The sequence below is a fragment of the Lepus europaeus genome, chromosome 2, assembly GCF_033115175.1.
Source record: "Lepus europaeus isolate LE1 chromosome 2, mLepTim1.pri, whole genome shotgun sequence".
NCBI lineage: Eukaryota > Metazoa > Chordata > Mammalia > Lagomorpha > Leporidae > Lepus > Lepus europaeus.
In genome coordinates, this window is record NC_084828.1 from 108,654,352 (window position 1) to 108,668,318 (window position 13,967).

The window sequence follows — 13,967 nt, forward strand, 5'->3', positions numbered from 1 at the left end:
GGTTTTCTTCTCTGGAAAGCCGTCCTGAGGAGTGCTCCTAGGGTAGTTCTCATCCATTTCTTTCCCCTTCGCTTGCACCTGATCCCAGCCTGCTAGTATTTCACAGATGGTGTGCACTTGGGCCAAGAGAATTATTAAAGTACGCTGACTTGGGTTCTAATCCCGGCTCCCCGGCTTGCCGTGTGATCTTGGCAAAGTACTTACCCTTTGGGAGCCTCAAATTTCTTGTCGATAAATTGGTATAATAATAGAATGGGGAGGTTTAAATTAGTTGGTACTTTCAGAGCACTTAGAAGTGTCCCTGGCTCCTGGTAAGACTTTAATAAAGTGCCAACAAAAACAGAAGCAGAAGTGGATGTGATTCTTAAATGAGCACAAGCTGTTTAACTGAAATGAAACTAAAACAAACAAGGAGAGCTGTTTTCTTTAAAGATTTGTTTATTTGAAAGGCAGAGCCACAGAAAGAGACAGAGATAGAGATAAAGATCTTTCATTTGCTAGCTTACTCCCCAGATGGTCACAATGGCCAGAGCTGGGCCCGTCCTAAGCTAGGAGCCACGAGCTTCTTCCAGGTATGTCACATGGGTCGCAGGGGCCCAAGTACTTAGGCCATCTTCCACTGCTTTTCCAGACATTAGCAGGGAGCTAGATCTGAACTGGATCCAGACTGAAACCAACACCCATATGGGATGCCACTGCACCACAACGCCGGCCCCAAGAGAGCTATTGTTAAAGAGGTGATATAATTTTGGACTCAATATTGAACTGTTCTTCAGCTCCTTTGAGGTGGTGTCACATGTTGGTTTTAGCAGAATTAATTTATAGGAAACAAATGGAAATACTTTTTGCCAGAAAGGTAGACATCCTGGGATACAGACCTTTAACTGGAGGATGGAGACACTCATCCCACCAGTAGTTCACCTGGCTGAGTTGGGGATTTGTCCAGCTTTCTTCCCTTTCAGAGAGTGTGTTGACCTCACAGGGATATTTCGTGAGGCTCTCTGGGCAAGGGAGGGATCCTCCTTGGGATTGCAGATCAGATGTTTGCAAACCAGGCCTACCTGGAGGACATGGGTTTAAGTGAAGTTTGTTTTTCTTTCTTTCTTTTATTTATTTATTTGGATATAAGCATTTTCATGTCCTCCAGAAAACCTTGCTGATGATCCTCCGCACACATCCTGTGAGACACGAATGTGCTCCTGTAACCCATTCTTTTCTCCTGGTTCTCAAAAGGAACATTTCCCTTGAGACTTGCTCCAGTGTTCCAGCCTTCACTTGGCTTTGCCAGCAGGTGGGGTACTGGTGCCTTTTTAAACCCTCGGCGACAGACCTTGAGACTGAGTTTCTTTTCTTGCCAGGGTGGTTGTCTGGCTCCCCTTAAGCCAAAGGGACCCCATTAGAGACTGCTGAGCTCTGACCTGGAGGTGGGGAGGGGAGGCAGGCAGGGTGAATGTTAGATCTGAACAGTTCCCAGAATTTTCGTGGTTAATAGGTTAATGGCTTACATTAAAACCTGTGAGGTTTTAACTAACGTGAATTTTAGCAGAAATATGAGGGTATTTCACGAAGTTCATGGAAACATAAAGTTAAAACGTGTTTATTTTGTTGTAAAATTTTGAAATCCACATATATAATGAGTCTTCCAAAGTTCATAGAAATACGTGTTACAAAGAACTATGCACAGATTTCAACTACTTTTTTTGCACCAAAATGAGCTTATTTTTAATTCCATTTTCCATGAGCATTTTTAAAGTATTCATGCACATGTCAGTCTATTGTTTGGCAACACGTGAATCATGTTTCTTTGTCATATTTAGTCAAATCTTCTGATTTAGAAGAAACAATAATAAAAGTTAGGGAATCTTGGCCACATGTAAAAATGGAGCTTTTTGAAATACAGAAGAAATCAAGGGAAAAAGTTCATTAGAATTAGGACTGTCCTTGGAGCCGAAAACTAGGGGAACACTGCGTGTACTGTGAATACATTATGTTAGAAGACTGAGCATGCATTTTTATTCTTTCATAAGCAGTGTGCTGCAACTTGGTTGACTCTGAAGATTTAACTGCCTTAAGGAAATTAACCAATTACATTTTTCTAGAATGAAAAATAAATTTAAATTTCTGCCTTGGAAATCAGAATCAGAAGGAAGAAGTTTGATAAATTTTTTTTTTTTCTTGGACTGATGTTAAATTTTGGACTTCAGTGATTCAGGAGGCCTTGGGCATATTTAATGCAGTAAAGCATGTGAGTTTAATTTTTAGAAACCATCACTTTGCATGTCCCTTCTCTGCAGTGTGAAATTACATTCTATGACCACCACCCAGCATGGGCAGCAGTACCGAAGTCATTCTGTATTCCTCTTGCTTAACATGAACCAGTCACTTTAATACAGTGAGGGAGAGCGAGGGGAGTGAAAGGTCTGTGTTTAAGTTTGTGTTATGTTGCTTTGGGCAGCAAGTACAAAAATGAAGCTCAAAGCCTGAGCTCATTCTGCTTGTGGGTTTTATTTTCTCACAGCAGCCCAGTGTCTATTTAACATAGGGGGAGTGGTTTCAAGTTCATTACTGAAGCTTACAGGCTAAAGTGCTTTGTGGGCTTGGCTAGGACTTCGGTTGCCTGTAGGGAGCCAGCCAAAACTGGGCTTGGGAACAGGGCGCCTCTCCCTGTTTCTGTGGCTTCTCGGGGCAGCACACTTTCCCCCTTGGCCATCAGCTACTTTGGAGACAGTTTCAGAGTCACGATTCTTTCTTTCAAGTAACATGGAGCGGCCTTTCCCAGGGGCACCAGGTTAGTAAATGCTGCTTGTGTCGCTCTCTGTGCTCCTGGGCTGATGATTCAACAGACGGGGCAGGACTTGTGCTCTTGCTGTGTTCTTTCCGAAAACAACGTGAGTTTGTTCATCCTATGAGGGCTGGGGGGTGGGGGGAAGGGTTGTTTCCCCCTATAATATATTCATTGTTTGCCAAAATTAAATGCAAGTGGGAGCCTAGAGGAAATGATATATGCGTGCTGGATTTGGAGATTGTAGGTTTGTAGTCGTGTGCATTTTCGGTTCCTTTTTTTTGGTAATGTCGATTACTTTCTTTGTGGCTTCCCAGTAAATCTTCTAGGGCTAACTGTGAATTGGTGTACAGCTCATTTTATTTTATTTTTTCATGTTGCGCTCCGGTTAGCCTTGTCGTCCCCCACCACACTGAGTGTTCTTGTCTGATGCGTGGTTTTCTCTTGGGCCTACTCCCTAGAGTTGAAATGCACCAGAATGGTATTTTAATTTGCTCTTTGAAAAGGCTGGCCCTTTCCTGGAATTCCTCATAAAATTCCTGCATAACAGTCATTTTGGACAGAGCCTACAGGTGGATCAGGCCAAACCAAAATCCTTCTGCAGTTATCCCTGTTTTAATTCTCAAGGAATCCCTCAGAACACAAGATTACCCTAGGAATAAATAATGACTTCAAAAATGAAGGGTGACGTGTAAACCCTAAATTATTATTAATAGTAATAAAGCAATTAAGTCAATAAAATTAAGTGCCAAGAGAGGATCTTCTTTAACCTCATTAACCTAAACATCTAGAGAGCAATTTTAGCTTTGTTAATTTGCTGCCAAAGCAGTCCGACATGAAATCACCCTGGATGTGCAGTCCAATTTGATGCTCTACTGAAGTTGGCAACCCTGTATGAAATAGTGCTCCTCCCACTTTTATGTTATTGTATGTGTGCTTTAGCTAGAGGTACTGTACTTGTGTTTTACAATATGCTGATATGCTTCTGTTACTGCCATGTACTTCTCTTCTTCTATTCCCCCCTGGGAAATGTGTTGTGTAGATAGGGTTTGTTCTTTCATGTTCTCTGTTAAGAAGTAAGAGCAAGAACAATCAAAGGAGAAGGGAGACAGATGTAGAGACTTAAAGAAAAAAGTTCAGGTGCTATGCTGAACTTTAAGGATCCCATTTCCCATCTACTGTGACACTGAAGTTGTAAAGTCATGGCTACAGGCTATTTCAGGATTACAAAATGGGCTGGACTTTGTACCTCTAAAACTCAGTTGTCCAGCTTCATTACTGCCCCTGCCTCTGCAGACATTTTCTTTGACAACAAACCCATTAGACCCTTTTTGATTTCTAAAAAGTGCCAAGATTTGTAGGACTTGGCTATATATTACATATATAAAAGTATATCTTCAAAAGTTCATGAAAAAATATGTATGAATGTTTTCCACCCAAATAAATGCCTTTTATTTCTGTTGTCTACATACTCTTTCAAAGATCTTTCAAATGAGCTATTAATAATCGCTTCTCGGCCTTTTGGCTAAGATCAAGTGTAGTATCAAATGAGCTATTAATTTAAATGTTGAAGGAAGACCATTGTCAACCTGTTTGTAGTAGCCTGATGATTTAAAAAGAACCCTTGAGACATCTTACTCATTGATTACTTGTTTGTGCACACTGAATAAGTATAAATGTTGTAAAAAGGTGGTAGAGTTCCTTAGTGCTTCGTAGATCTCAGTTTCTGTGTTGCCAAGTACTTCCTAGCATTTTCATCGGTATTAATAGCAAAGCAAATTCCTACTGATCAGAAACAGAATAAACTATGTGGCACAGGATAGAATGAGAGGGAAATTCCCTAAAAGCCAGAGTTTAGAATTTTCCCAGAGAATACATACTTTAAAATATGTACCTTTTTCTTCCAAACAGGGAAAGGGGAAAAAAAAGATTACAGAGTAGTATTCAAAGTCAGTAAATTTAAGATACAATATCTAAGCAAATGTCAGATTATTCTTGATTTTAGATTTGACATATACATTGCATTTCTTGTTCTCATTTTGCTGGAGTAGTTTGGTTGTGTTACTTTTGGATAAAATCAAGTAGACAGACATTTTTCTCATTTCATACCGTCTAATTTTAAGCTGTGAGTTGATTAATTTTTACCCATCTAGCTTTCCTGTTGATATCGGAGTGCTCTGGTGGCTCATGTATCTCAGATGACTTATGGACCTGGCTGGTCACCCAGAAGCATGTGATGCCAATTTCTTTTATGATGAGTTTGAGTTTCACAGTTGGGAGATAAATCCTAAGCCAACTATTTCAATTTGAATTGACCTGCACATGAAATATTGGGAAAATTGAGTGACAGTAGAAGATAAGGACTTAGAGGATAGAAGGAGTTAACTAAGAGTAGTTGAGAGAGTAGAGGTGGACTTTCTGGCTGCTGTAGATCACTTCTGTTCACATCCTGGGTTCGTCCTCATTCCCACCCATAGTCTCGATCTTTGTAGCACAAGGGTTGGGAGGTATAGGCCCTTGATGAGTGGCTTATGGCTTTTTCAGATTCATGCACAGCCATCCCTGCCTTTCCCGAGCTAAGCCCCACTGTTGCAGTTGATTACTTAACAATGTTGCAGTGGATTCTTTCTGAGAGGAGGAGCGTGGTGGGGGCAAGAGGCGCAGAGTCACCACATAGACCCCCGGAGTCGGGTGAAAGCGGGCTTGAGGCAAGCAGCCCACAGACTCGTTTATTTCAGTTAGTACAGCAGCTTATGTAGCCAAGACCAGCCAATCTGGTCAAGGGGTGGTCTATGCCCCAACCAATCACAGCCTGTTGCCAGGCAGTTTCTAAAGCCATCCAATCACAGCCTGCTGTCAAGCAGGCTCCGTTGCCAGGTGGGTTTCAAAGCCATTTGTGAGTAACTGACACTTGCTTGCCAGTGGCCATCTTGGCATTGCCTTCTCATTCCACCACACCCCACTCCCTGATTCCTGTCTGTAGCTCTGCTCACTGAAGGTGCTGGTGGGGTTGGTGGTGGTAGGGGGTGAGTTTGTGTGTCAGAAAGAGGGTGGTGGTGGTGGTGGAGATGGGAGCCTGCCACCCTGAAAGTCACCCTTTCGCTTCGGTGATGACAGTTAATCTGAAGTCTCAAACAGACTATAAAGGCTGAGACAGGTTATGCTCCAGGAGCCGATGTGACCACGTCTCTCCCCTGAACTGGCTTTCTGGGGGCATGGTGGTGGTGGTGGTAGAGTGGTTGTGTCAGGAATTACTTTCGTCCAGCAGCGGTCACAGTAACAATGATGAACACTCTAAGTGCAGCCCTGTTCGAAGCCTCCTTAGTCCTTCCAGAATCCCTAAAGAAGTTGACTGTCTGTCTTATCCCTATTTTCCAGTTGAGAAACTGTCCCCTAAAGGTTAAGTCAGTTACAGCAGCCAGTAAGTGGCGACAATAGAATTGGGCCTCACAGAGTGCTGTGGTAGGGGAAAACCGATAAATCAATGCTTTTATAAAACGTACTACAGTATTTGTGATTCATGAGACGTTATCATGTAAACACTGACACCAGTGCTGCTTTTCATACCAAAGATACTCTGTTACCCCACTGTCAACCAGTGTGCCTGGGATTGGTGCCCCTTTTATCCTGGGATGAGGTGTAAGCGTGTGCCCGATGGCAAGAACCTGGTCCTCAAAGGCAGGGCATGTGAGAGATTGCCTGTAGCCAATAGGTGAGACCAGCGGTGACCAGTCCACATGGAGAGGAAGCCCACTGAGCCGAGAACTGTCTCTTGCCTGTTTAAGCCAATCTTGGAACTTTTGAGACTTTTAAAGGCTAAAATAATAAAACCACTCAAGCTAGGAACTTGGACCATCTGATTGTTCCATTTCAGTTTGGCTGGATTGGGTGTCCTCCTCATTCCTGCTCAGTATGATTTCCTGCTGATAATCAAAGCTCTGGTTATTTTGTCAATCCTGAGGCGATCTGAAGCTTGGTAGAAAGTCAAGAAAATGAGGCATGCATTTCCTTTAAGAACATAAATGCACCTTTGAAAAGTGTTGGGCAAATAACTTAAGCTAGATTTGCCTAAAACTTAATCAAAATCATGACAAGTTTGGAACCTCTAACAATATATAATAATGTAGCCCAAATAGGTTGAGGAACTAATTTTATGTTTAAAGGACAAAAAAAGAAATCAAAAATAAAAACTGCTCTTTGCTTAGGCAAGCACTTTCTGGTACCAAAATCAGTAGAGGAAATCATAAAAGGAAAAGGTGAACAGATTTGAATTTTCTAGGTAGGAGTATAAAACCTCTTAAGAACAAAAATGTTCATTAAAACATTGTTATGGGGGCTGACACTGTGGTGCAGCTGGTTAAAGCCCTGGCCTGAAGCACCGGCATCCCATATGGGCGCCAGTTCTAGTCTCAGCTGCTCCTCTTCTGACCCAGCTCTCTGCTATGGTCTGGGATAGCAGTAGAAGATGGCCCAAGTCCAGCGGATGGAAGACCTCTCTCTCTGTCTCTACCTCTTTCTATAACTCTGTCTTTCAAATAAATAAAATAAATCTTTAAAAGATTATTATAAAAAGTTAGAAATATTAAAAACATATAGCAGTAGAAGAAAAGTACATGATGGGTCATTATATTTTTACTTTGGAAAAGTTGTAGGAAGAGGAAATGATGATGCGGATATTTAAGTAAGAATACTAGATATTAAGCTACTTATACATCTCACGCTGGAGAGTGTTTAAAATATACCTTATCTAGGGGCCGGCGCTGTGGCGCAGTGGGTTAATGCCCTGGCCTGAAGCGCCAGCATCCCACATGGACACCGGTTCGAGTCCCAGCTGCTCCACTTCTGATCCAGCTCTCTGCTATGGACTGGGAAAGCAGTAGAGGATGGCCCAAGTCCTTGGGCCCCTGCACCTGTGTGGGAGACCTGGAAGAAGCTCCTGGCTCCTGGCTTCAGAACGGCGCTGTTCCAGCCATTGCGGTCAATTGGGGAGTGAACCATCAGATGGAAGACCTCTTTCTCTCTCTCTCTCTCTCTCTCTCTCTCTCTCTGCCTCTCCTTTCTCTGTATAACTCTGACTTTCAAATAAATAAATAAATCTTTAAAAAAATATACCTTATCTAAGTGCATGTTATATGTGGGGAGAATGCAGAAAGTGTGATTACTAGAAGTTAATAGGGATTTAGGGACTAATTTTTTTAAAAAAGATTTATTTATTTACTTGTAAGAGTTTACAGAGAAAGAGAGAGAGGGAGATAGAGAGAGAGATCTTCCCTCATCCACTGGTTCAGTTCCCAAATGGCCACAGTGGCCTGAGCTGGGCTGGTCCACAGCCAGGAGCCAAGAGATTCTTCTGTGTCTCCCATGTGGATGACAGGGACCCAAGCACTTGGGCCATCTTCTCCTGCTTTCTCAGACATGTTAACAGGTAGCTGGATTGGAAGTGGAACCACCAGGACTGGAAATGGTACCCATACAGGATGCTGGCATCACAGGTGGCAACTCAGCCTGCTACAACACGGCACTGGCCCGGATTTAGAGACTATTTGAAGTAGGACTTTAGATGGTTTATGTTTTTTCTTATACTTCATGCATATTAATATTTTATTTTTTAAGATTTATTTGTTTATTTGAAAGTCAGAGTTACACAGAGAGAGGAGAGGCAGAGAGAGGTCTTCCATCTGATGGTTCACTCCCCAAATAGCCACAACGGCTGGAATTGCACTGATCCGAAACCGGGAGTCAGGAGCTTCTTCAGGGTCTCCCACGCAAGTGCAGGGGCCCAAGGACTTGGGCCATCTTCTACTGTTTTCCCAGGCCATAGCAGAGAGCTGGATCAGAAGTGGAGCAGCTGGCTCTCAAACCGGTCCCCATATAGGATGTCATCACTGCAGGCGGCGGCTTTACCAGCTACGCCACAGCGCCGGCCTCATGGCTACTTTTTATAATGTTTCATTCTGTCCATTTTAGCACATCTTAGTAATGAGGAATCAGTGCCTATTTCCATTTGTCTTAGATTGGTAAATGCCAAAAAGTGACATCATTTAGCTCTTTCTAAAAAAATCTGAGAAGGAGGCAGAAGGCTGATTACTGCTTCTCGGGAAAGCTTGCATAGGCACAGATGAGTTTTCCCCTCATTGTTTGAATGTTTTGTTCTTAGATGCAGGCTGGTTTCCATGTTTGTTCTAGAAAACAGTTGCCACATACAGTCACCAAAGAAAATTTGATGCTGAGCTGTGGAATTGTTAAAAAAAATTTTATTTCTGTGAAAGGGAGAGACAGAGTCAGAGAGTGAGAGAGAGCTGTCCCATCCACTGGTTCATCCCCCACATGCCCATACAGCCAGAGCCGGGCCAGGACAAAGCTGAGAGTGTGGAACTCAATCCTGGTGTCTCATGTAGGTAACAGGGACCCAAGTACTTGACCATCACCTTCTGCCTCCAGGGTGCACGTTGGCAGGAAGCTGAAGTTAGAGCGGAGCCAGGTCTTGAACTCAGGCACTCTGACATAGGATATGGAATCCCAAATGGTGTCTTTTTTTTTTTTTTTTTGACAGAGTGGTCAGTGAAAGAGAGAGACAGAGAGAAAGGTCTTCCTTTTCCGTTGGTTCACCCCCCAATGGCCACCGAGGCTGGGAGCTGATCTGAAGCCAGGAGCCAGGTGCTTCTCCTGGTCTCCCATGGGGTGCAGGGCCCAAGCACTTGGGCCATCCTCCACTGCACCCCGGGCCATAGCAGAGAGCTGGCCTGGAAGAGGGGCAACTGGGACAGAATCTGGTGCCCCGACCAGGACTAGAACCCGGTGTGTTGGCACCGCAGGCGGAGGATTAGCCTATTGAGCCACAGCACCAGCCCCAAATGGTGTCTTAATTGCTGCATCAAATGCTCACCCTGAAAATTGTTTTTTAACAGCTATTTTGATATTATACAATTTATATATTATAGAGTTAATTCCTTTAATTCAATTCCTTTAATACAATTCCATGGGTATTTAGTATTTTAAGAGTTATGTGACTATTACCATAATCCAATTTGGAACATTTTAATCATTTCAAAAAAGAAACTTTACACCCCTATCAGTGCCCCTCCACCCCAATTTTCCCTCAAAGTTCTAGGAAGACGCTATTCTGATTCTCGTGATTCTAGGTTTGCCCTCTCAAAGACCACTTAGGCAAGCAAAACCTTGTTGCTGTAGACCCCTTCTCAGTAGAGCTCCACAGTGAGAGATTAAGATCAAATGAACTCAGTAAGTGTTGTTTCCTATTTTATTAGAATAAGTGACTTATTTTTATCTTCTGGAGTTCTAACTTTTTAACTATTCAAAGTTTTTAAAGAGTCAGGGAGTGTATACCCATGAATGTGAGATTATTGTGGACTATGTTGTGTTGCTTATTAGTCATGACCTTCACTAAATTATTTTCCTCCGCAGCTTCCTTGTCTGTAAAATGAGAATGGTAATATCAGTAGGACCTTAGAGGACTCTTAAAGAACTAAATGAAGCAATGTATATAAAACCTGCCACACTGCCTGATGTGTTACAAGAATTAAATGAATATTAGCTGTTGTTATTATTAGTCATTGAAAATAAACTGTGATGCGTTATTTTTTAATGAGTTTATTTATGCTCTTCTAAAAATTTGGGTTGGCTTACAAGAATATTTGCACATTGTGGTTAGCATCTGGCATCAAAGGCTAAGACACTGGTGGAGACTCCCGCGTTCCCCATCTGAGTGCCTGGATTTGAGTCCTGGCTCTGCTCCAGATTTCAGCTTCCTATGAATGCCCACCCTGAGGGCCAGCAGGCGATGGCTCAAGTAGTTTAGTCCATGTTCTCCATATGGGAGATCTGCATTGAGTTCTTTTTTTAAAAAAAAAATTTATTTATTTGCAAGTCAGAGTTACACAGAGAGAGGAGAGGCAGAGAGAAAGAGAGAGAGAGAGAGAGGTCTTCCTTTTGATGGTTCACTCCCTAATTGGCCACAACGGCCGGAGCTGCACCGATCCAAAGCCAGGAGCCAGGACCTTCCTCCAAGTTTCCCACATGGGTGCAGGGCCTCAAGAACTTGGGCCCTCTTCCACTGCTTTCCAAGGCCACAGCAGAGCGCTGGATCCAAAGTGGAGTAGCCAGGACTAGGACCGGTGTCCATATGGATGCCGGCACTTCAGGCCAGGGCATTAACCCACTGCACCACCACGCCAGCCCCATACATTGGGTTTTTGGCTCTCAGTTCTGGCCTGGCTCAGCCCAGGCTGTTGCAGGCATTTGGCATTTGGGAAGTAAACCAGCAAATGGGAGCTGTGTCTCTCTCTCCCTTTCTTTCTCTCCCCTCTCTCTCTCAAATAAATATAATAAATAAATAAAATTTTAAAAAGATAAAATCATTTAAAAAATACTTGCACACCTAACCATTCACACAGACAGGAATAAAACCAGAGATCGGGGATGATAGTATCAGAAGAAATAAAAACAGGAATAGTAGTAGCTAGCATTTATATAGCAGGTTTCAATGAGCATTATCTTAGTGTCTTTCCTTGTAAGCAAAGGGAATCATGCCAGACCAGAAATGAGTGAAGACAACCAGATGAGAGCGCCAGACTGGAGGGAACTTGATCTCCACCCTCACACCTCTGCATGAAACTTCTCAGACAGGATAGCGTGGGGGTGGCAGTGGGGGTTGTTAGTCTAAAGGTGAGTTCACCGTCCCACAATACATACAGCTACTGTTTATTTATATTGGAAGTGCTTACTGTGAGATAAGCTGAAATCAGAACCAAAACTGATCCCAGAACAATGTAATTGAAGTATAAAATTCCCTACTCAAAGCATCCAGTTTCCTTGGTGATCATTCTCTCTTTTTTTTTGAATGCTCTTACAGCTATTCTTTATTATTATTTTTTTTTGAAAGGCAGAGTGGACAGTGAGAGAGAGAGACAAAGAGAAAGGTCTTCCTTTGTTGTTGGTTCACCCTCCAGTGGCCGCCGTGGCCGGCGCACTGCGGCCGGTGCACCGCGCTGATCCGAAGCCAGGAGCCAGGTGCTTCTCCTGGTCTCCCATGCGGGTGCAGGGCCCAAGCACTTGGGCCATCCTCCACTGCACTCCTGGGCCATAGCAGAGAGCTGGTGTGGAAGAGGGGCAACCGGGACAGAATCCGGCACCCCGACCGGGATTAGAACCCGGTGTGCCAGTGCCGCAGGTGGAGGATTAGCCTATTGAGCCGCAGCGCTGGCTTACAGATATTAAACTGAAAGGTAACTCTTACAGGTACGCCCACTCTGCCCCGGGCCTTGATCCTCATCATTGCTTCTGTATAGGGAAGCAAACACCTAATCAGCTTGTCCCCCAGATAATGATCATGGCCCTCACTTTGTTTTACTTTGTTGCTCAAGCAACCAGGGCTACATTTATTTTCTTTAACGTAGTCCAGCATCCCACACCTGTCCTTTGTTACTGGACTGGGCTTTCCATTCGGGTACGCTCAGTGAGCTCTTAAGTGGTCAAGATTCCTTCCCAAGGTGGCTTTCCGATGCCTGACTGAGCACTTCCTCCCTTTGGTTCCTGCCACACATGTATTCACACTTGGAATCCACCGTCTCCTCTCCTGGACTGTGCCCCTGAAGGAGGGCCGTGGTACCTTTGTGTTCCCAAGCCCTGGCTCCTCCCAGCGCCTGACACCTGGGATCTCTCAGCACAGTGGAAGGGAGAATGTTGATCTTTCTTCGTATGGATACTTGACTATATCTGGCTTGAGGAAGGTAGCGATTATAAGGATTTTTTTTTTAATACAAAATGTGAAGGCAAACCTTGGTTAACTGAGAACAGAAGTGGATAACCAAAAAGCTTATGCTTCTCATAGTCCTACAGTAGTGTCATGTGGGGAGCAAGACTGTGTGGTCTTCCATTCAGTGACCGTGCCTTTGATTTTGACTTGGTAAAAGTACCCACTAGGATCTTGATGGAAGCAACCGCCTGTTGGGCAAGGCTGACACCTACCACCTTTGCTAAGATAGATTTGGATGAAATCATCGTAACGCTCGACAGTGTGGTTGCATGAAAAGTTCACAGTAAACTTAACTAAGCCAGTGTCTCGGAAAATGCTGGTGAGACGACGCACTGAGAAGTTATGCTTTGGCTGTTTACTGAGGCCGTGGCAGTCTTTTCATGGAGTGTGGGTAGAAATTTTTCCTCAAACTGTGGATGGAGGGTTAATTCAGGGAGATGTAAGGAGGGCCACAAAGGGCTGGCACTCACTGAGGCTTACTCTAACTCGTCAGAACTGGTCCACACTCTCATGGATTTAATAGGGGTGCATCTGGAACATTCTACACCGGATGAACCTAGTCGCTGGTGGAGTTATTTTGGAGCCTCAGGACTTACCGTGTGCCCGCTTGGATGACTACACTTGACAAGTCCCCATTCTCTGCTTTCTAAGGAGCACTTCTTCCTGCCACCTGAATTAGAATTTGCCAGGCTTCTTATACCAACACAAGTCCTTGTCTCCCACATGAGTAGTTAGAACAGGAGACACCCCGTAAAGCCCCTCTTCTTCCCCTTGTGTGCTGGTGGAGGCCAGGGGTGCCGCTTCTGCTCCAGGTGGTCACGGAGGTCTGGCCTGGGTCTGATGGAGGAGTTGGGTGTGGAATTCTGAAGTTGAACTTGACACAAGAGTGTATTTTCTGAGACTGAGAAAGAGACTCCTCTGAAGAGCACTGACGCTGAGTGACCCTGGTGCTGACAGGACAGAGTTCCCCTGTTTGAGAAAGCTCTGCCTTTCCCACTGTTGGACAGTTCAGTGTGCTAATACGTTCTCTGTTGTGTTAAAAGGACTCAGGCCTCTCTAGATTATCCATTTTTTCTATCCAGCAGAGGGATTATCTACCACACCCATGAGTCTTGGAATATTTGAAAGCCACTCATTTTATTTTTTATTTTTTGATATTAAGTTTTTTTTAATTTTTTATTTCATAAATGTGAATTTACAAAGTGCAACTTTTGTGTTGTTGTGGCTTCCCCCCCCAACCTCCCTCCCTCCCGTGGCCCTCCCCTCTCCCTCTCCCATCCCGCCCTTTATCGAGTTTCATTTTTAATTACCTTCATATACTGAATATCAACTTAGTATATACTAAGCAAGGATTTCAACAGGCTGCATTCACACAACCGCACAAGGTATTGTTCGACTAGTAGTGTTTTT

The 13,967-nt window shown here is 43.8% G+C and overlaps 1 protein-coding gene and 1 pseudogene across 3 annotated transcripts in view; both read left to right on the plus strand.

Moving 5' to 3' along the window:
* Positions 1 to 13,967, plus strand: part of PLD1 (phospholipase D1) — a 237,617-nt gene that overhangs the window by 50,133 nt on the left and 173,517 nt on the right. The window contains exon 1 of one of the 3 annotated variants that reach the window (XM_062211835.1): positions 2,614 to 2,788. The exons of the other annotated variants lie outside the window; for them this stretch is intronic. The gene's annotated coding sequence lies outside the window, so the exon portion shown is untranslated. Of the gene's footprint in view, positions 1 to 2,613; positions 2,789 to 13,967 lie in introns of those variants that run through there. 3 annotated transcript variants of the gene reach the window in all.
* Positions 4,288 to 4,463, plus strand: LOC133752344 (U2 spliceosomal RNA; annotated as a pseudogene).